This window comes from Erinaceus europaeus, unplaced genomic scaffold (genome assembly GCF_950295315.1).
Source record: "Erinaceus europaeus unplaced genomic scaffold, mEriEur2.1 scaffold_474, whole genome shotgun sequence".
NCBI lineage: Eukaryota > Metazoa > Chordata > Mammalia > Eulipotyphla > Erinaceidae > Erinaceus > Erinaceus europaeus.
The window spans coordinates 69,128-90,470 of record NW_026647370.1 but is presented as its reverse complement, the minus strand read 5'-3'; the positions used below and the strand labels follow the sequence as shown (position 1 = coordinate 90,470).

The 21,343-nt window shown below is 40.5% G+C and overlaps 3 non-coding genes across 3 annotated transcripts; all 3 read left to right on the top strand.

Annotated features, from left to right (window-relative positions):
- Nucleotides 1–1,981: 1,981 nt before the first annotated feature.
- TRNAP-CGG (transfer RNA proline (anticodon CGG)) lies at nt 1,982–2,053 on the top strand. The gene has a single exon. It is a non-coding gene; the product is annotated as a tRNA-Pro (tRNA).
- Nucleotides 2,054–4,450: 2,397 nt separating this feature from the next.
- TRNAS-GCU (transfer RNA serine (anticodon GCU)) lies at nt 4,451–4,532 on the top strand. The gene has a single exon. It is a non-coding gene; the product is annotated as a tRNA-Ser (tRNA).
- A 10,915-nt stretch (nt 4,533–15,447) lies between these two features.
- On the top strand, nt 15,448–15,521 carry TRNAI-AAU (transfer RNA isoleucine (anticodon AAU)). The gene has a single exon. It is a non-coding gene; the product is annotated as a tRNA-Ile (tRNA).
- Nucleotides 15,522–21,343: the final 5,822 nt, after the last annotated feature.

Here is a 21,343-nt window from a genome sequence, read left to right as displayed (position 1 = left end):
ACACCCTATATCAGACAAAAGACTACTAAGCAACATATACAAAGAGCTCACAAAACAAAGGAACAAACAAAAAGAAAACAATCTCATTAAAAACAGAGAGAGGATATGGACAGAACTGTCACCAAAGAAGATATTCAAAGGGCCAACATAGGCTTAAAAAATGCTCATCCCCAGACAATAACTTGGATACACCTGCATATCAGATTTCAGGCTCAGGAAAAAAAAACAGAAACACACAACTAGTGTAGCCACAGGCCCTTTGGAATATAACTAAAATATGCCTACTAGCTATCTACAAAATGGAAACCCCCCCCCCAACTCTTCATCTGCACTATTCCAGCCTTTAGGTTCATGATTACAAAAAAATTTTTAATCCCTATTTTTCTGATAGAGACAGCCAGAAATAGATAGAGACAGAGAGAAAGGGGGAGATAGAGAGAGGAGACAGAGAGACACCTGCATCACTACTTCACCCCTTGTGATGCTTTCCCCCTGCAGGAGGGGACCAGAGGCTTGAACCTGAGTCCTTGCATACTATAACATGTGCACTCAACCAGGTGCACCACCACCCAGCCCTCAAAGTTCAGGATTAGTTAACAACTTGTTTGGCTTTTTATGTTAACTCTCTTTTCAGCCACCAGGTTCCAGAGGCTAGCATGATGCCAATCAGATTTCCCTGGACAGACAACCCCACCAATATGTCCTGGAGCTCCTATTCCCCAGAACTCCACCCCACTAGGGAAAGAGAGAGGCAGGCTGGGAGTATGGATAGACCTGTCAACACCCATGTTCAGCGGGGAAGCAATTACAGAAGCCAGACCTTCTACCTTCTGCATCCCACAATGACCTTGGGTCCATATTCCCAGAGGATTAAAGAATAGGAAAGCTATCAGGGGATGTGATGTGATATGGAGTTCTGGTGGTGGGAACTGTGTGGAGTTGTACCCCCTCTTATCCTATGGTTTTGTCAGTGTTTCCTTTTATAAATAAAAATTTTAAAAAATGCTCAAAGTCACTGTTTATCAGAGAAATGCCAATAAAGAGAACTATGAGATAGTACTTCACACATGTGAGAATGCCATAATAAAAGAGAGAGAGAGAGAGGGAGAGAGGAGTGAGAGTGGGAGAGAAAGAGAGAAAATGGTATGAAGAAAGGGTGTGTGTGTGTGTGTGTGTGTGTGTGTGTGTGTGTGTGTGTGTGTGTGTAAAATGATGAAATTATCTTCTTTCCACATCTCGGACAAACTTAAAGAAATGAAAAATAAGTGAGATGAGGCAGAAAGAGGAAGAAAACCAAATCTCATTTATAGGTTAAATTTAAGAAACAAGTAAAGAAAAGGGAAATAAATGAACAAAAGCCACAAGGTAAGACTAGGACTGGGGTGGATTATTACACAAAAGCCAAGGACTCTGGAGTAAGGGGGAGGCAGGACTAAGAGAAACTGACGGGGGAACTAGTGCACCTTAGTAGAAAAGGATTTAAACTGGGGGTGGGAATGGTTTGCGGACACCGATCCAGTGATAAAGTGTATCCGTATGACCACTGTCTTGTAAACCATTATTTAAAAAACCTAATAAAAAAGGATTTGGGGAGTGGGGCGGTAGCGCAGCAGGTTAAGCGCAGATGGCGCAAAGCGCAAGGACAGACATAAGGATATCAGTTCGAGCCCCCGGCTCCCCACCTGTAGGGGCGTCGCTTCACAAGCGGTGAAGCACGTCTCCAGGTGTCTTATCTCTCTGTCTTCCTCTCCTCTCTCCATTTCTCTCTGTCCTATCCAACAACGACGACAACAATAATAACTACAACAATATAACTACAAGGGGATAAATAAATAATTAAAATATAAAAAGTAAAAGGATTTGGACAAAATAAATGAACAAAAGAAGATTAAGTTTGTTAGAAGATACACTGAAGAATAAAAGCAAAATGAAAAAGGTCATTTAAGTCCATATAAAATTTGGGCCCCCTGTGTCGCTGTGTGGCTCGTTGGTCTAGGGGTATGATTCTCGCTTCGGGTGCGAGAGGTCCCGGGTTCAAATCCCGGACGAGCCCATTTATGTTTTCAGGCAATGAGAATTCAAGAAACCTGAAGTGTTTTCTCTTGCCAAGGTGGTGAATTTCCAACTCACCTCAGAAACAGGGGTCTTATTCTTTGGAGCAACTGGGTACTTCCAGCCTTCCATATGCTGAAGTATCCTGTTTGTGATGAAAGTCTTAATCTACGTTTCTAATTCCAACACTCTCCCTTCGTCCTTCTAATGCTTGAAAGACCTTGAGACATTTAGTGTTTGAGTGGGTACAAACTTTGTGAATGTGCGTACCTAACTATATGTCAGCGTGGGAAGCATCGTTTGCTTTTCTCTATCTGCTTTTCCCTTTCTGACAGTGAGACTTGGATTTTAATTTCTACAGCTACCTCCAACTTGGGTGATCTTTCTTTAACTGGCAGCAACTATTCCTATTACATTGAAAGAAGTCAAAGTCACCTGTTGTCGCTGCTATTCCTGCTGCGGTCACCAGTTAGGTAGTGAAATTCCTTTCTTCTTTTCCCACAATGCTGCATAGACCTACCTATCTTCCCCGGTTAGAGTTCATTTGTTAATCATTCAATAAAAGAATAGTTACAGACTACTGCGTGTAAGTCTCTGTACTAGATGCTAGGAAGGTGTGCAATTCCCACAGAAATTCAGCACCACGACCCACCAGTAGACTACAGGGAATAGAGAAACCAAGAGGAACAATCCTTGAATTTCAAGCTCCCCTTAACACCATGTCAGGAAACTTAGGATACTCTTTACTTGGGTTGTGCTCTCATTTTAACATAGTTGCAAATGTAGAGGTGAATTAGCATGAGTTTGAAGGGAGGGGCCATGCGATGGAAGAAAGTATTTATCTAGTTATTTCATTCTTGCTTGCTAAAGTAACATTTCCTCAGAATAGCTGAGCTGCTTTCTGGCTAGTGCTAAAAGGAGGCAGTCCCTCCAAAGCAACTACCTGCCTCCACAGTTTCCTCCCTTTTTCATGCACCATACAAGCTCAACTTGCCCTGCTCATCTTGATAGTCTGAAAAGTGAATCCTTTTACCTTACCTTACTTAGATCACATTTGGGGGGGTTTGGGATTAAAGAGATGAAGGTAATTATTCAGAAGAGGAATTTCTATACATGATGTGTAAATTTATAATTTATTTGTAATGTTATATAATTTTATGATTTGGAGTAGTGCCATTCATCACATTTGGAGTTAAGAAGGTATTTATGGTCCACTCTGATTAGTCAGCATTACTCTTTACTTGTGTATATTCCCCTCGTTAGATGAAACAAGCAAAAAATAAGGGTGGTGGGGGTGTATATGTCAAATGATTCTTACTCCCCTTCCCTTAATAATTTTTCTCCAGAGGTGAGTTCCTTAGACATTTTCAGCACCACAATCCTTGGAAGATTGAGCAAAAATTAGGCAAATTCCCAAGAAAACACAGAGGTATGGGAGTGGGGTGGGGCTGGGGATAGAAGTATGTATCAGAGATGTGAACGATTTGGAGAGACATCCCTTAATTAAATGTTATTCTTTTTGTAATTTATCCTATTTCTTTTCTAATCACTTTAATTTTTTAAAAATGATGGCTTACAGGACTGTTGTTGTTATGTGGGTGCAATTTCAATCTCCTTGTGGTAAAAGCATACTTACTACTACCATCAACTTAAGTCCTCCTCCTCCATCATCATGCACTATCTCCCCAAAGCCACCTCTACTCCCTTCACCATTTTCATTGAAGAAACATCAGAAATATATTGGGTTTAAATCATTGTCCTACTCTACTCCACTGTCTTAGTTTACAGGACCATCTTATTAACCACGACTTAAGGGGTCTGGGCTGACCAGATCCCGCGCTCCATTGAGTTCAATTCCAGTGGGACCGGTTCTTGGAACCTCTGCGCCCTGTCGGATCGGGACATGCTTTTGAGTCGCGGCGACCTGACAGACGTGAGACCTGGCACAGTGTTCTGGGGGAAGGTGGCAGCGACTCTTGCTCAACCTTTCTGCCAGACCACGGCCATAGCCTTCTAGGATTTGACTCTGAGGCGTTTCCTACCTGGTAGCTTGAGAGAAAAGAGTCCCAGGTAACTGCTCTCTCCCCATCCCCCGCAATTTTATGATTAGAGTCATAAAAGCACGTGTGTGCACGCGCACCCATCGTATTTTTCTCACTCCTTTGTTTTGTCCAATCGTCTGCAGACTATGACCCACATAGTCAACGACTGCCACCTCTCCAGATTCAAAGGAGGTCTTGAAACTTTACATCAGGCTCAACCTGACGCTGTTGACTGGCTACGGAAGAAGGGCAAACGCTAGAAGAATCGTCTGGAAATTGACCATCTCCATCTCTAGAATGACGCTAAACCACATAAGAGCTATAAGGATTGTATCCAAAAGACAATGTGCTGTAGTGACGAGGTGGCCGAGTGGTTAAGGCGATGGACTGCTAATCCATTGTGCTCTGCACGCGTGGGTTCGAATCCCATCCTCGTCGTTGTAATGCAGTTGTGTTTTAGTAGGAAGAACAAAATAAGAGGTTAAATTATTAGCTAATAGGTTTGCTTACATGGTGTTTCTTTCAAACTCTTACCTGGTGAAGCGGAAAAATCAGAAAAGTTCTACTAAAAAATTATTATTTAGGGGCCAGGTGGTGACACACAATGTTGAGCGCACATGTAACAATACATAAGGTTCGAGCCTCCAGTCCCCACTTGCAGGGGCAAAGCTTTGCGAGTGGTGAAGCAGTGTTGTAGATGTCTGTCTTCCTCTCTATCACTCCCATCTCTCTCAGTTTCTGGCTGTCTCTACCCAATAAATAAATATTATTATTCCATTGAGCAGTAAAATTAACTCACCAAAAAGTTAAGATTAAAAAAAAAAAACCCAAGGAAGAATTTCATCTACATCTCTCAAGAATAAAGTCACCGACCAAAATCGGAAAAATTTTGAAGAAGGGGTGGTGCGGTGGCCCACCTAGTTGAATGCACATGTTGCAATGTGCAAGGAGCCTGGTTCGAGCCCTTGCAGGAAATCCTTGCAGGACCGCAGGTGTCTCTCGTCTTCTCTGTCGCCCCCTTCTCTCTCTATTTCTGGCTGTCTCTATCCAGTAAACAAAGATTAAATTTAAAAAAAAAATGGAAAGATGTACAACACTGAAGATACAGTTTAAAAATATATATATTGTGGGCCAGGTGGTAGCGCAGTGGGTTAAGCGCACATGATGCGAAAGCGCAAGGACTGGAGCAATGATCCAATCTTGAGCCCCCGGCTCCCCACCTGCAGGGAGGGGTCACTTCACAAGCAGTGAAGCAGGTCTGCAGGTGTCTTCCCCTCTCTATCTTCCCCTTCTCTCTCAGTTTCTCTCTATCCTATGCCCCAGCAATAACCCTGAGCCCCAGCAATAACCTTGGAGGCAAAAAAAAAAAAAAAAAAAAAAACCTATACTTTTTAATCTCTACCAAAATGTTGAAAAAGATAAGGAATAGTCCCTTTCACTTTCTATGAAGCCAGCATCACCTTGATACCAAAAAAACAGACAGGGACACAACAACAACAAAAATAAATAGATAAAAAAATTTAAATATATATTAAGGGGGTAGGGACACAGATCTTTGGTGGCAGCAATTGTGTTAATATACACTCCATTTAATTTATAGTCTTCAATACGAGAGGGGAAAATAAATTGAATATCTCAAACTATTTGTTGCATAGACCCCAGTTCTAAGTATATATCCCTTTAATCTAAGCATTTAAGGTTTCAAATTGGTAACCTCATTGAATTTTAACAGTGAGCTTAAATTGTTAATACATTTCTAATAATGCCTTTTTTTGAAATATTAAATCACCTGTGACCTTACCCAGAGAGACTAGAGGTGACTAGCTGCGTCACTATATTAGATGGAGCTATATACAACTAGCATTAAATGACATAAATCGTGGTGAGGTCTGAAATGATACTGAAAATTCTTTAAAAAAATATTTTTTCTTTATTGGGGAATTAATGTTTTACATTCAACAATAAATACAATAGTTTGTACATGCATAACATTCCCCAGATTCCCATATAACAATACAACCCCCACTAGGTCCTCTGTCATCCTTCTTGGACCTGTATTTTCCCCACGCATCCACCCCCACCCCAGAGTTTTTTTTTTTAATTTAAGAAAGGATTAATTAACAAAACCATAGGGTAGGAGGGGTACAACTCCACACAATTCCCACCGCCCAATCTCCATATCCCACTCCACCCCAGAGTTTTTTACTTTGGTGCTATACGCCAATTCCATTTCAGGTTCTACTTTTTTTTTTCTTTCTGATCTTGTTTTTCAACTTCTGCCTGAGAGTGAGATCATCCCATATTCATCCTTCCATTTCTGACTTATTTCACTTACCATGAATTTTTCAAGGTCCATCCAAGATCGGCTGAAAACGGTGAAGTCACCATTTTTTACAGCTCAGTAGTATTCCATTGTGTATATAGACCACAACTTGCTCAGCCACTCCTCTGTTGTTGGACACCTGGGTTGTTTCCAGGTTTTGGCTATTACAAATTGTGCTGCCAAGAACATATGTGTACACAGATCTTTTTGGATGGATGTGTTGGGTTCCTTAGGATATATCCCCAGGAGAGGAATTGCAGGATCATAGGGTAGGTCCATTTCTAGCCTTCTTTTATTTATTTATTTATTTATTTATTTATTTATATTTTTTTTATTAAAGAAAGGATTAATTAACAAAACCATAGGGTAGGAGGGGTACAACTCCACACAATTCCCACTGCCCAATCTCCATAACCCACCCCCTCCCCTGATAGCTTTCCCATTCTCTATTTCTCTGGGAGCATGGACCCCGGGTCATTGAGGGTTGCAGAAGGTAGAAGGTCTGGCTTCTGTAATTGCTTCCTCGCTGAACATGGGCGTTGACTGGTCGGTCCATACTCCCAGTCTGCCTCTCTCTTTCCCCAGTAGGATGGGTCTCTGGAGAAGCTGAGCTCCAGGACACATTGGTGGTGTCTTCAATCCAGGGAAGTCTGGCCGGCATCCTGATGACACCTGGAACCTGGTGACTGAAAAGAGAGTTAACATACAAAGCCAAACAAATTTTTGAGCAATCATGGACCCAAAGCTTGGAAAAGTGGAGAGGAAGTATTACGGAGGTACTCACTGCAAACTCTAGTATACTTCTGCTTTCTTACTTTGGTGCCATACTCCAAACGCAGTCAATTTCTGCTTTGCTTTTCTACTTCTTTTTTTTTTTTTTTTTTACATGCATAACATTCCCCAGATTCCCATTTAGCAATACAACCCCCACTATTTCATTCATCATTTTTCATGGACCTGTATTCTCCCCACCCACCCACCCAACCCAGAGTCTTTTACTTTGGTGTAATACTCCAATTCCATTTCAGGTTCGACTTGTGTTTTCTTTTCTAATCTTGTTTTTCAACTTCGGCCTGAGAGTGAGATCATCCCATATTCATCCTTCTGTTTCTGACTTATTTCACTCAACATGATTTTTTCAAGGTCCATCCAAGATCGGCTGAAAACGGTGAAGTCACCATTTTTTACAGCTGAGTAGTATTCCATTGTGTATATAGACCACAACTTGCTCAGCCACTCATCTGTTGTTGGACACCTGGGTTGTTTCCAGGTTTTGGCTATTACAAATTGTGCTGCCAAGAACATATGTGTACACAGATCTTTTTGGATGGATGTGTTGGGTTCCTTAGGATATATCCTCAGGAGGGGAATTGCAGGGTCATAGGGTAGGTCCATTTCTAGCCTTCTGAGAGTTCTCCAGACTGTTCTCCACAGAGGCTGGACCAATTGACATTCCCACCAGGAGGGTTCCTTTGACCCCACATTTGCTGCTGTTACCTTTTCTGATGTATGACATTCTCACAGGAGTGAAGTGGTATCTCATTGTTGTCTTTATTTGCATTTCTCTGACAATCAGAGACTTGGAGCATTTTTTCATGTGTTTCTTGGCCTTTTGGATCTCTTCTGTGGTGAATATTCTGTCCATGTCCTTCCCCCCATTTTTGGATAGGGTTATTTGTTGTCTTGTTGTTGAGTTTGGCAAACTCTTTATATATGTTGGTCATTAACCTCTTGTCTGATGTATGGCATTTAAAGATCTCCCATTCTGTGAGGGGTCTCTTGGTTTGGGTAGTGGTTTCTTTTGCTGTGAAGAAGCTTTTTAATTTGATGTAGTCCCATAGGTTTATACTTGCCCTAGTCTTCTTTGTAATTGGATTCGTTTCATTGAAGATGTCTTTAAAATTTATGCGGAAAAGAGTTCTGCCAATATTTTCTTTGAAGTATCTGATAGTTTGTGGTCTAACATCCAAGTCCTTGATCTACCTAGAATTTACTTTTGCATTTGGTGAAATACAGTGGTTCAGTTTCATTCTTCTGCATGTTTCAACCCATTGTTTGCAACACCATTTGTTGAAGAGACTCTGCTTTCCCCATTTAATAGTCTGGGCACCTTTGTCAAAGATTAGATGTCCATAGGTGTGGGGAATACTGAAAATTCTAACAATGAGATTTTCAAAGTCAACCAAATTTCCAAATAACTTGGCTATAATAACTATCTATTTTCTTCTTAAACCCCAAGACAGCAGGAACCCTTCTTATTCTCTATAAAACCCACATTTCTCCCAGTCTTGGAATCTCTGGAGTGTGTATGGCTCATTTTTCAGCAGGCTACTCTCACCCCTACCAGTTGCTACTGCATCTGCTGAGCTTAATCCAGTCAGTACCACCTCTACATGTTTCACTTTGGATGGTATGCGCAGATGGCAGGCCTGTGACGTCAACACTTCAGCTCTAGTACTCTGGTGAGACTGTTCCTAGCTCATAGGACTCCTTAATTCCATTTCATGTAGTGCACTTTCTAACAAAGCCCTAACACCTAGATATGAACCAGGGCCCATGAGACAGAGCATATGTGCACATGTATGCATAAGTTAGGGGAAAATATACACCTTAAAGCAAAAGTGCATAGTAGTTTGGAGTGACCCAATAAGTGCAGGAAGCCAAGTAGAAAGACCCAAAAAAGACACATATAGTACTTAATCAAACAGTTTCTACTTAGACCTAGATAATCTCCTCACCTACTTTCTATTTCATTTCCTTCAATCACTCCAAGGGCAACCTTATCAGACAAAGTAAGGACTACAAAAGCAGGATAAGGGCAAAATGCCAGCTTACTTTAATGATGGCTTTTTTGGTTACTGCCAGGCCACTTCATCTCTCAGAGCCCTAGTCAGGGAATCCTTGAATTCCCACACAGAAATGATGGGCCCTAGACCTCTAACAGATCCCTCTCTCTACTGTCACTGGTTATGTTCATCAGGAACAACATAATGGACCTCTTTGTGGGCCCCTACAGGACCTCACACTCATTGTGGATCAATAATGTTAGGGACGGTCCCATTCTCTGAGGGGAGGTTGGACCAAAATCCTCTATCACTTGAGGAAAATGGGTCTGGCAATGGGTACACCGTAGAACGTTCCTAGTTATGACCACAGAATTCAAGCTCAGACCTATAGGGCTGCAGAGGCTACGCAGGCTCCTGTGCTGAATATTGGCCCCAGATCAAATCAATGGGGCTTACAGTTAACAATACTTACATGTTTTTCCCAGATTTGGGAGCTACTCTCTTCCCTAATCCAATTTACTAGTCCTATTTCCAACCCTGATACCAACTCCTCAGACAATATCTTTGACACACCTGCATGTTAGCTGTTGGGCTCAGGCAATAATTAGGCAATAGACCTACTAACTTTTTCCAAAATGGAGACCTCAAAATTAGGCAATAGACGTACTAAGTTTTTCCAAAATGGAGACATCAAATGTCACCTACCATATATGTTCCTTTAGGTTCCAGATTATTAAACAATTTGTTCTTCATTATATCCTAATGATTTTTCAGACATCAGTTACAGATGCTACCATGATGCCAACCTGACTTCCTTGGGTAGAGGACCTCACCAATGTACCCTGGAACCCCATTTCTTTGGAGACCTGCCCCATTAGGGAAAGATAGAGACATACTGGGAGTATGGATCAACCTGCCAAAGCCCATATCAAGAGGAAAAGCAATTACAGAAGTCAGACCATACATTTTCTGCTTCTGGGTTCATAGTCTCAGAGAGATAAATAATAGGAAAGCTTCCAGTGGAAGGGATGGGATATGGAACCCTGGTGGTGGGAAATGTGTGGAATTTTACCCCTATTATCATATAGTTTTGCAAATATTTTCAAATTTTATTTTATAAATAAATTTAAAAAAGAAAAAATACATTAAAAATCTCAAAGGGCAGAGGTAGATAGCACTATGGTTATGCAAAGAGGCTGTCATGCCTGAGATCCCAAAGTCCCAGGTTCAAGTCCCCAAACTATCATAAGCCAGAGCTGAGCAGTGCTCTGGTAAAAAACAAACAAAAAAACTTGAAAACGAAAGGAAAGAGATGTATTTTTGTAGTAAGGAGTCAGATTATCTTTTCAAGGTCTTAGTTATATCTGCATAATCTTTCCATGCCCTCCTAACAAATATGCTAAAATAAAAATAAGAATAATAATCTTTTCATATCAACAGTGTATCATATAGATTTTTCTTTTTTTAATATTTATTTTATTTATTTATTCCCTTTGTTGCCCTTGTTGTTTTATTGTTGTAGTTATTATTGTTGTTGTTGTTGGATAGGACAGAGAGAAATGGAGAGAGGAGGGGAAGACAGAGAGGAGGAGAGAAAGATAGACACCTGCAGACCTGCTTCACTGCCTGTGAAGCAACGCCCCTGCAGGTGGGGAGCCGGGGCTTGAACCGGGATCCTTATGCGGGTCCTTGTGCTTTGCGCCACCTGCGCTTAACCCTCTGCTCTACAGCCCGACTCCCTTCTTTTCTTTTTTTAAAAGTATTTTATTTATTTTATTTTTGAGAGAGATGCAGAGAGACACAGAGAAACACCAGAGCACTGCTCATCTCTGGCTTATGGTGGTGCAGGGGAATTAAACCTGGGACTTCGGAGCCTCAGGCATGAGAGTCTCTTTGCATAACCATTATGCTATCTACCCCCGCCCACATTTTTCTTTTAATCAATTTCTTTTCTTCTTCTTCTTCTCCTTCTTTTTAAATATCAGAGCTCAGCTCTAGCTTTTGGTGGTGTGGGGATAGAACCTGTGACTTTCAGAGCCTCGGGCATGAGAGTCTCTTTGCACAGCCATTATGCTATCTCCACTGTCTTTAATCAATTTTCTGGCACTGGTAAAATAGCTTACCTCAAAAACAAAAACCTTTATAGAACAATAAACAAACAAACAAACAAACAGACAGCAGCTAACCCAACAAAAATAGGCATGATGAGGTCTGGGTGGTGGTGCACCCTGGTTGAGTGAACATGTGCGAGGACCCAGGTTCCAGCTCCTGTCCCCACCTGCAGGGGGAAAACTTCACAAGTGGTTTCTTCTAGCGTTTGCCCTTCTTCCGTAGCCAGTCAACAGCGTCAGGTTGAGCCTGATGTAAAGTTTCGAGACCTCCTTTGAATCTGGAGAGGTGGCAGTCATTGACTATGTGGGTCATAGTCTGTCTGTAGCCGCAGGGGCAGTTCGGGTTGTCTCTGGCTCCCCAGCGATGGGACATAGCGGCGCACTGGCCATGGCCTGTTCGATAGCGATTGAGGAGGGCCCAATCATAACGTGCTAGGTCAAAGCCGGGTTGACGCTTGCAGGGGTCTGTGATGAGGTGTTTGTTCTTTACCTCAGATGACTGCCAACTCTGTTTCCAAGAGACTGGAACAGAGAAGTTCAGTGTAGGCATAGGGGACCAGATTGGGTGACGAGACGTCAAGCGTTGGACAGGGTGGGCGAAGATATCCACGTATATTGGCAGGTCCGGTAGAGCGTAGTTGTGGGAAATGAACTTAGATGATGCCGCATCCCGACGAATATCTGGCGGGGTGATGTTGCTAAGAACTGGCAGCCATGGATCTCACAGCAGCCTATGACACGGTCTGGCACCGTGGTCTCCTAGTCAAGATCTCAAGATGCCTGCCTCCATGGGTGGCCAACACTATATCGTTTCTTCTCCAAAACAGAAGATTCCGGGTGCATCTGGGTGACAAGTCTAGCAGATGGAGACTTGTCTCAAGTGGCCTCCCCCAGGGCTCTGTTCTGGCCCCTACACTATTTAATATTTACATCAATGACCTCCCAGAAACTTCTTCAAGGAAGTTCATCTACGCCGATGACATCTGCTGTGCAACTCAGGCATCCAAGTTCGACATCCTCGAGGAAACACTCACGAAAGACATGTCTCTGATATCTGATTACTGTAAAAAATGGCGACTAATTCCTAGCACTGCTAAAACGGTATCATCTGTTTTCCATCTACAGCATGCCTCGGCCTTGCATGAGCTTAATGGGCAGCTTGGCGATACGAGAATCCGGCATGAAGCCCAGCCAGTCTATCTTGGCGTTACGATCGCACTCTGTCATTTCACGAATATCTCATAAAAACTGCAGCAAAGGTGGGCGCGAGGAATAACATCATTGCAAGACTGGCCAGCTCCTCATGGGGCGCGAGCGCTTCCACACTAGGATCATCATCTCTGGCATTATGCTATTCCACTGCAGAATACTGTGCCCCAGGATGGTTCCGTAGCCCCCATGTCCACTTGGTCAATTCCAAATTATATTCCTCCATGAGGATAATTTCTGGAACCATCCGTTCCATCCCGGTTCACAAGTGGTAAAGCAGTGTTACAGATGTCTCTGTCTCTTCATCTCTATCACTCCCTGCCCTCTCAATTTCTGGCTGTCTCTCTCCAATAAATGAATAAAGATAAAAAAATGGGGGGGTGAGGAGACACTTGATCCAGGGTACTCTGATTGTCTTGTGCAGACTTTGGGTTCCAACCTTAGAACTGCATAAGAGTCCTATGGACAACACCATGGATGGTGGAGCAGTGCTGTGATGTCTCTCCTTGCTTTCTGACTCTCTGTCTCTTTTTTTTTTTAATTTCTTTACTGGGGAATCAATATTTTACATTCAACAGTAAATACAATAGTTTGTACATGCATAACATTCCCCACTTTCCCATATAACAATACAACCCCCACCAGGTCCTCTGTCATCCTTCTTGGACATGTATTCTCCCCACCCACCCACCCCAGAGTCTTTTACTTTCGTGCAATACACCAATTCCAGTTCAGGTTCTACTTCTGTTTTATTTTCTTCTGTCTCTTTTTCTCTACCTCATTTTGTCTAAAATAAAAGAATAAGGACATTGGCCTATGAGAAAAACTGCTTCTTCTTCTAGCGTTTGCCCTTCTTCCGTAGCCAGTCAACAGGTCAGGCTGAAAGCTGTCAGGAGCTGCTTGTTGCTGGCTTTGAAAGTGACTGGGATCCATGTGGATTCAGTAGGCTAGGAAGGATCGTCAGTTTCCCCAATGAATGGGTACTCACGGGATGCACCACGAGAAGGTCGATCCAATGCATCAGAAAAACTGCTGAACTATGGTATCAAACATGCCTGAGACCCAATACTAAATTAAAAACAAAAAGAATTATCTCTTATATTAAATGACATTCAATACATAATAAACATATAGAAAGGTACACAACATTATTACTCTTTAGGAATCTGAAGATTAAAATTAAAGTGAAGCATTACTGCAAACCCTCCCAGCAATAAAACAAGCCCAGCAAGAAAAAAAGCAAACATGAAACAGTTGAAAATCTTGCATTACTCAAAAGAGATTGAATTACTGTATTTATTGTGAAGTGGGAGTGGGGATAATATAATGGTTATGCAAAAAATGTTTATGCTTGAGGTTCTGAAGCCTCAGGTTCAGTCCCTAAATCACCATAAATCAGAGTTGAGCAGTATACTGGTAAAACAAACAAAAATAAAATACTATTTTAAATTTTTTTCCTTTATTTGGGGGGATTAATGTTTTACATTCGGCAGTAAATATAATGTTTTTTTTTTTTTAAAGGATTTACTTATTAATGAGAAAGATAGGAAGAGAGAGAAAGAACCAGACATCACCTTGCTACATGTGCTGCTGGGGATTGCACTCAGAACCCCATACTTGAGAATTCAATACTTTATCTGTTGCACCCAGACCACATAAACATAATAGTTTGTACATGCATTACAGTTCTGGTTTCCGCATAACAATTCAGTCCCCACTAGGTTCTCTGTCATCCTTTTCTAGGACCTGTTTTCTCTCCCCCACACACTCCAGAGACTTTTACTTTGGTACAAACAAAAATAAAATATTCTATGTTTACTAAAATTACACACATGGCTGCCTTATAAATTTTCAATTCTATTCAACTTCTGCACCCCATAAAGGATTTTGGTCTGTACTCTCAGAGGGATAAAGAATAAGGAAGTTTCCAGTGGAGGGGATGGGACATGGAACTCTGGTGGTAGGAATTGTACCTTTTTTATCTTACAATCTTTCTAATCATTATTAAATCACTACTACTAAAAATTTTTTAAATGCCAATTCTACTCTTAAATATACGTCCCAGATAAATGAATGCATTTATTCAATAAAAAACATACAAAAATATTCATGAATTTGTTTATGACTGGAAAAAAGCAACTAAAACTAATGTCATTAGATTTCAACATTTTTAGACTTTCTCCTTCCAGGTCATCCCCAAGATCTAAATAAGGAAGGAAGAAGTCTTTCGTTAATCATTATTATTATTATTATTATTATTACCTGTGCTTTCTCCAAGTGGAAACAGCCAGTTTGAGAACATTAAATTTTCTACCGTATAGGTGAAATTTACATTTGTTAGAGGTAAAGTTCCCGAATTTTGTCCGTTTCCTTTTCATGGGAGTGGGGGAGGGGAAATGCAAATCATGAAGCAAAGATTAATGAAAGGAACAATGTAGCCCTAGTGCTACATCTAGTGTTAACTAAACTAAAATGCTGCTTTTGGAAAAAGCAACTATTATCAAGCTAATTTCAAACACTAGATGTCAATAAGCTTTACTAAATTAGATGAAAATTCTACAGTAGTATGTGGCTGGTTAGCATAGTTGGTTAGAGCGTGCTTGATCCTTGTACGGGTCATTGGTGCTTTTTCTTTTATTGCCAAGACTTCACCTCTCCCAGTCTGTGTTTTGAAAGAGGAAGGGAGGAAGGGAAGGAGGGAAGAAGAGAGCAGGGAAAGAGAAAGAGAGAGATAGAGAAACAAATAGAGAAAGAGAAAGTTAGATCACAGTATATTGTACTGTTAGTTGGAATCTGGGTCTCTGGCCATGCAAAGCAGATACTTTCCCATATGAGCCATCATTCCCCAAAACACCCAAGATTGGCTACATTGTTTTTTTTCTTTTTTTTTAACCTTTGCAAGTTAAAGTCCTCACCCCTGTGGTGGCCGGTTAGCTCAGTTGGTTAGAGTGTGGTGCTAATAACGCCAAGGTCGCGGGTTCGATCCCCGTACGGGCCACTGAAATATGCAGGCTTTTTTTTTTTCATTTGAACAAGCAACAGTCTCTCCGACAGAATTTTGGAATTAAATCTCAATTATAATTCTTGCTCTTCATCAGTATCACCATCTTTGTTCTCCCTTCCAAAAGGTTATGGTGGCGAAAGATTAAAAAAAAAAAAAAAAACTTGTGGAAAAGTGTTATAAAGCCACCAGATATTTTTCAGTAAGACAAGTGAGGCTACATTGGCATGGGACGGGAATAGGGGCGGGGGGGGGGGGTAGTGAAGTGTATATCTACTGCTCACTGACCAGATGGTACTACACCTCTCTTCTCATTTCCAGAGTTGATTCACCTGGTCTACATGTAACCACTACACACTCCACCTACCTAGTTGTCGTCTCTTTCCTGAATTGCATTTTCAACATTGTTGATATAAATATCTTACTGTTAAAACACAAATGCACATATTTTCCCTCTGTAAACAGCCTGCTTCCACCAAAATTTATTGTTTTTTTTAAGATTCTGGTTTTTTTTTTTTTGTTTCCACCAGAATTACTGACCAGTTTCTCCTTCTCCCTCTCCCCCTTCTCTTCTTGATTTTCAAACTAAGATTTTCAAAACTGAATCAAAGCTGGAGTTCAGTAAATATTTGTGTGAGGCGAAGGTAATAACCACTACACTACGAAAACCAGATCAGTAAATATTTGTGGAGTGAAGCCTTCCCATTAAAGTGAACTTTCATATGTTGGAATTTTGTTTGCTAAATCTGATTAGTACTCCTAAAAGAATCAATCTTCCAGAGTCACTATTTATGGCAAAACAGTATGTGTGTAGATCGCATTATAGAGAATACACAGGTTTTCAGAAAGAAATTAATGGCAATTATAATTCCAGCCCATACACTCCCCAAAAAAAGGTAAAGAGAGAGAGAAATGTAGATATTTCAGAGCTAACTTCTAAAAGTTACTGTATAATTAACACACCTACAATATCCAATTATTTTTTAAATTATCTTTATTTGATACAGACAGCCAGAAATAGAGAGGAAGAGAGACACCAGCAGCACTGCTTTCCCACTCCTGAAGTTTCCCTCCTGTAGGTGGGGACTAAAGGTTTGAACTCTATCATTGTAACGTGCACTCAATCAGATGCATCACTAATCATCCCTATGATATCTAATGTTTAAGTTTATTGATTCTACTGGAAAGTGGTACAGTGGATAAACCTTGGACTCTCGAATATGAAGTTCTGAGTTCAATCCCTATCATCTTATGTATGTATGCTCAATCCCTATCATCTTATGAACCAGAATGATGTACTGGTTCTCCTTTCCTCTCTTTTATTAATAAATCTTAAAAAAAAAATAATTAGGGAGTCGGGCGGTAGCGCAGCGGGTTAAGCGCAGGTGGCGCAAAGCGCAAGGACCGGACTAAGGATCCCAGTTTGAGCCCCCGGCTCCCCACCTACAGGGGAGTCGCTTTACAGGTGGCAAAGCAGGTCTGCAGATGTCTATCTTCCTCTTGTCCTCTCTGTCTTTCCCTCCTCTCTCCATTTGTCTCTGTCCTATCCAACAACGAGAGCAATAACAATAATAACTACAACAATAAAATAACAAGGGCAACAAAAGGGAATAAATAATTAAAAAATATTTTTAAAAATTAATCTTCTGAGTAGGAATTCTTCAATAGTTAATACTGCTTATATTTTATCATGGGAATTACTTGCCGAAAATGTTAATCACAGCTGAACTGAAAGAGTATTTGGGATTGTGACAATGTTGTCTATATAAGCATTTCACATTATAGACCTGCTGGAGATCCAAACGGATTTGCCTTTGTGGGATTTCACGTTGTCACTTTGTTCCCCTTCAGAACAGATGGGGATTGCGCCCCCTACTGACAACCACCGCAGGAAGGCGAGGGTTAGGTTGGAGAGGGGAAAGGAAGCCAGTGCAAATACTGATTTTGTTACATAATCTCGTTATTTGATCTCTTTAAGTCAAAATTTGAAGCTCAGTTGAGATATAGAATTTGTAAAAAAATTTCTAAATTAAAATACAGACTTTTGGGAAGAAGAGAACACCACATTGTTCCCGTGTGATTTCAAACCAGGGATCTTCTACATACTAAGCAAACATGATAACCACTACTACAGAAACCTATCATAATCTCTGCAAATTTTTTTTCTCCCGCTTTTACTAATTCTTGTAGTCACCAATATCTAAATTCGATAACTCAGGGTGGGGGTAGATAGCATAATGGTTATGCAAAGAGACTCTTCATGCTTGAGGTTCCAAAGTCCCAGGTTCAGTCTCCACTGTAAGCCAGAGCGGAGCAATGCTCTAGTTATAAAAACTAACTAACTAAAATAAAATAATTTGATAACTCATAGCCAAGCAAATACAATTCCTAGATTCACACTTATGTAACAAGAACAAGGAAGGAAAACTTCAACCAGGTGGGATCCTGGGAAGTCTTATTTCAAGAAATTTTATTTCATATAATACTATATTATACCTTCATTTCTCTCACCTTGTATGATGTTCTGAGTTTTATCTCTCAATGACCAGAAATTTTCTTTTAGGCTGGGTGAGCTCACGAAAAATTCTGGAGTAATCAATGAAGATATAGGATCTGAGGGAGGATTGCTCAATTGTCTGACAAGTGAGAGTGGAGAGTGACTGGGAATTTGGTGAAAGTGGAATCTAGAAAATAACTTCTGTTACTCAGTTCCTTTCTCCTGTGGTATTTACTTCTAGTTCCACTGAAAGTGTCTCTAGTATTAAGTAGTGACAAAATGAGTTTGTAGTGGAAAAGGGAGTATTTCTGTAGAATCTGTGCTTTGTTTTTATTGTTGTTAAAATATTTCTCATTATATTGTGAATCTGCAAGATCAGGAATGGTTCAGTCTTACCATAATATCTACTACAAATCAACAACTAGATACTCGTTGAAAATAAACTTTTTATTAGTTTATTATTATTATTATTATTATTATTATTTAAGCATAGAGAATCTTTTCCCATTCTGAACTCTTTTAAGTCTGGTCACACATTTCATGGGTAGAGAATTGTTTATAATATCCAGTAGCCAGGAATGAGATATTTATTATTATTATCACCTGAGCTCTGTTCAGATCTGGCTCATGGTAGAGCAAAGGATTGAATTTGGGATCTCAGCGCATCAGACACGAAATTGTATAACAATCATGCTCTCTGCCTCACCCCTAGAATTATAATTAGTTTTAATTCAGTAATACATCTATCTCTATACCTTGGAGTTGTAACTTTCATTGTTGACTAATCATTTAGTACATTTGACATCTTTTGGTTCCATATCAATTGATTTTTAAAATATTTTATTTTATTTATGTATTATTCTGAGAAAAATTTAGAAAGGAGAGGGCAGAGAGATAGAAAAGAGAGAGAGAGAGAGACCTGCAGCATTGCTTTACTGCTGTGAAGCTTCTTCCCTGCAGGGCTTGAAACTTATACCTGGATTCACCGACACACAACCCTGATAAATAACCTAATTTATTTAAATTTCTTTATTGGGAATTAATGTTTTACATTCAACAGTAAATACAATAGTTTGTACATGCATAACATTTCCTAGTTTTCCATATAACAATACAACCCCCACCAGGTCCTCTGTCATCCTTCTTGGATCTGTATTCTCCCCACCCATCCATCCCAGGGTCTTTTACTTTGGTGCAATATGCCAATTCCAGTTCAGGTTCTATTTGTTTTCTTTTCTGATCTTGTTTTTCAACTTCTGCGTGAGAGTGAGATCATCCCATATTCATCCTTCTGTTTCTGACTTATTTCACTTACCATGAATTTTTTAAGGTCCATCGAAGATCAGCTGAAAACGGTGAAGTCACCATTTCTTATAGCTGAGTAGTATTCCATTGTGTATATATGTGTGTGTGTGTGTGTGTGTGTGTGTGTATATATATCACAACTTGCTCAGCCACTCATCTGTTGTTGTACAGCTGGGCTGCTTCCAGGTTTTGGCTATTACAAATTGTGCTGCCAAGAACATATGTGTACCAAAGCAACGATTGCCACCTCAACATGCTTCACCTCAGACTGTATCCAGAGACTTCACATGTGGAATGACAACCCTTCAACTTCATTACTCGGGTGAGACCTTTCCTTTTATAGTACACTCTAATTTCATCTCAGGTAGTTCACTTTCTAACAAAGTCCCATAATCTAGATATACACCAGTTTCTGTGAGAGAGAGCTTATGTGCACACGTATCCATAAACTACTGCAAAATATATACCTGAAAGCAGAAGTACACTAGAGTTTGCAGTGAGTACCTCCCTAACACTTCCTCTCCACTATTCCAAGCTTGGGATCCATGATTGCTCAACAAATTGTTTGGCTTCATATGTTAACTCTCTTTTCAATCACCAGGTTCCAGATGCCACCAGGATGCTGGCTAGGCTTCCCTGGATTGAAGACCCCACCAATGTGCCCTGGAGCTCAGCTTCCCCAGAGACACACCTTACTAGGGAAAGAGAGAGGCAGACTGGGAGTATGGACCGACCAGTCAACGCCCATGTTCAGCGGGGAAGCAATTACAGAAGCCAGACCTTCTACCTTCTGCAACCCTCAACGACCCTGGGTCCATGCTCCCAGAGGGCTAGAGAATGGGAAAGCTACCATGGGAGGGGGTGGGTTATGGGGACTGGGTGGTGGGAATTGTGTGGAGTTGTACCCCTCCTACCTTATGTTTTTGTTCACTAATCCTTTCTTAAATAAAAAATTTAAAAAAATAAAAAAAATCCACTTTTTAAAATTTAAAAAAAAAAGAACATTATGTGTACACAGATCTTTTGGGATGGATGTATTTTTATTTATTTACTTTGCCTCCAGGGTTACCACTGGGGCTTGGTGCCTGCACTACGCACCCACTGCTGGAGGCCATTTTTACCCATTTTGTTGCCCTTGTTGTTGTTGCCATTGATGTTGCTGTTGTTGTTGGATAGGACAGAGAGAAATCGAGAGAGGAAGGGAGACAGAGAGGGAGAGAAAAAGATAAGACACCTGCAGACCTGCTTCACTGCCTGTGAAGAGACCCCCCTCCAGTTGAGGAGCCAGGGGCTCGAACCCAGATTCTCACTCCAGTTCTTGCATTTTGCGCCACGTGTGCTTAACCTGCTGCGCTACCGCCCGACATAACCTAATCTTAACAACTTAAAAGAAAAACTTCCCTTTATTTTCTTCATTTGATAGAGACAGCCAGAAATTGAGAGGGGATGGACACACAGAAAGAGAGACTTATGACCCCAAGCCCTTGTGCACTCTACTATGTACAATCAGGTGCACTACTACTGGCCCCAAGAAAAACCTCTTTTAAATTATAAGTAAAATCCTTGTCTAGAAACTTTACTACTTAAACAAAAATACTTTATCTATAAATAGAAATCAACATTATTATTCTGAATTAGGGCTAGGGAGATAAAGAGTTAGTAATACTATACTCTGCTTTCTCTTCAGATCGCATAAATCTTTCGCCTTTTACTAAAATCTAACCTCAGATGAGGTAAAGCTCAGGCTTCAATAGCATTGAACTTTTCAACGCTGATTTAAAATTGGCATTTACTCATATTTTATGTTCAAATTAAGGAAGAACATAGAAGCGTGGCATCGGAAACCAGTTCTTAATGGTTAATATATTTTTCTTGTTTAAGAAATTCTTCACTGATAGGAAATTTTTTTATTGTCTAAAAAATCTTGGTAGTTTATCCCTTTACATCTAGCGTTCCTTAACCCCTTTAGAGATAGCCAATCAGCTTCCAAAAGTTTTGAATAATTTGTCTTCTCATT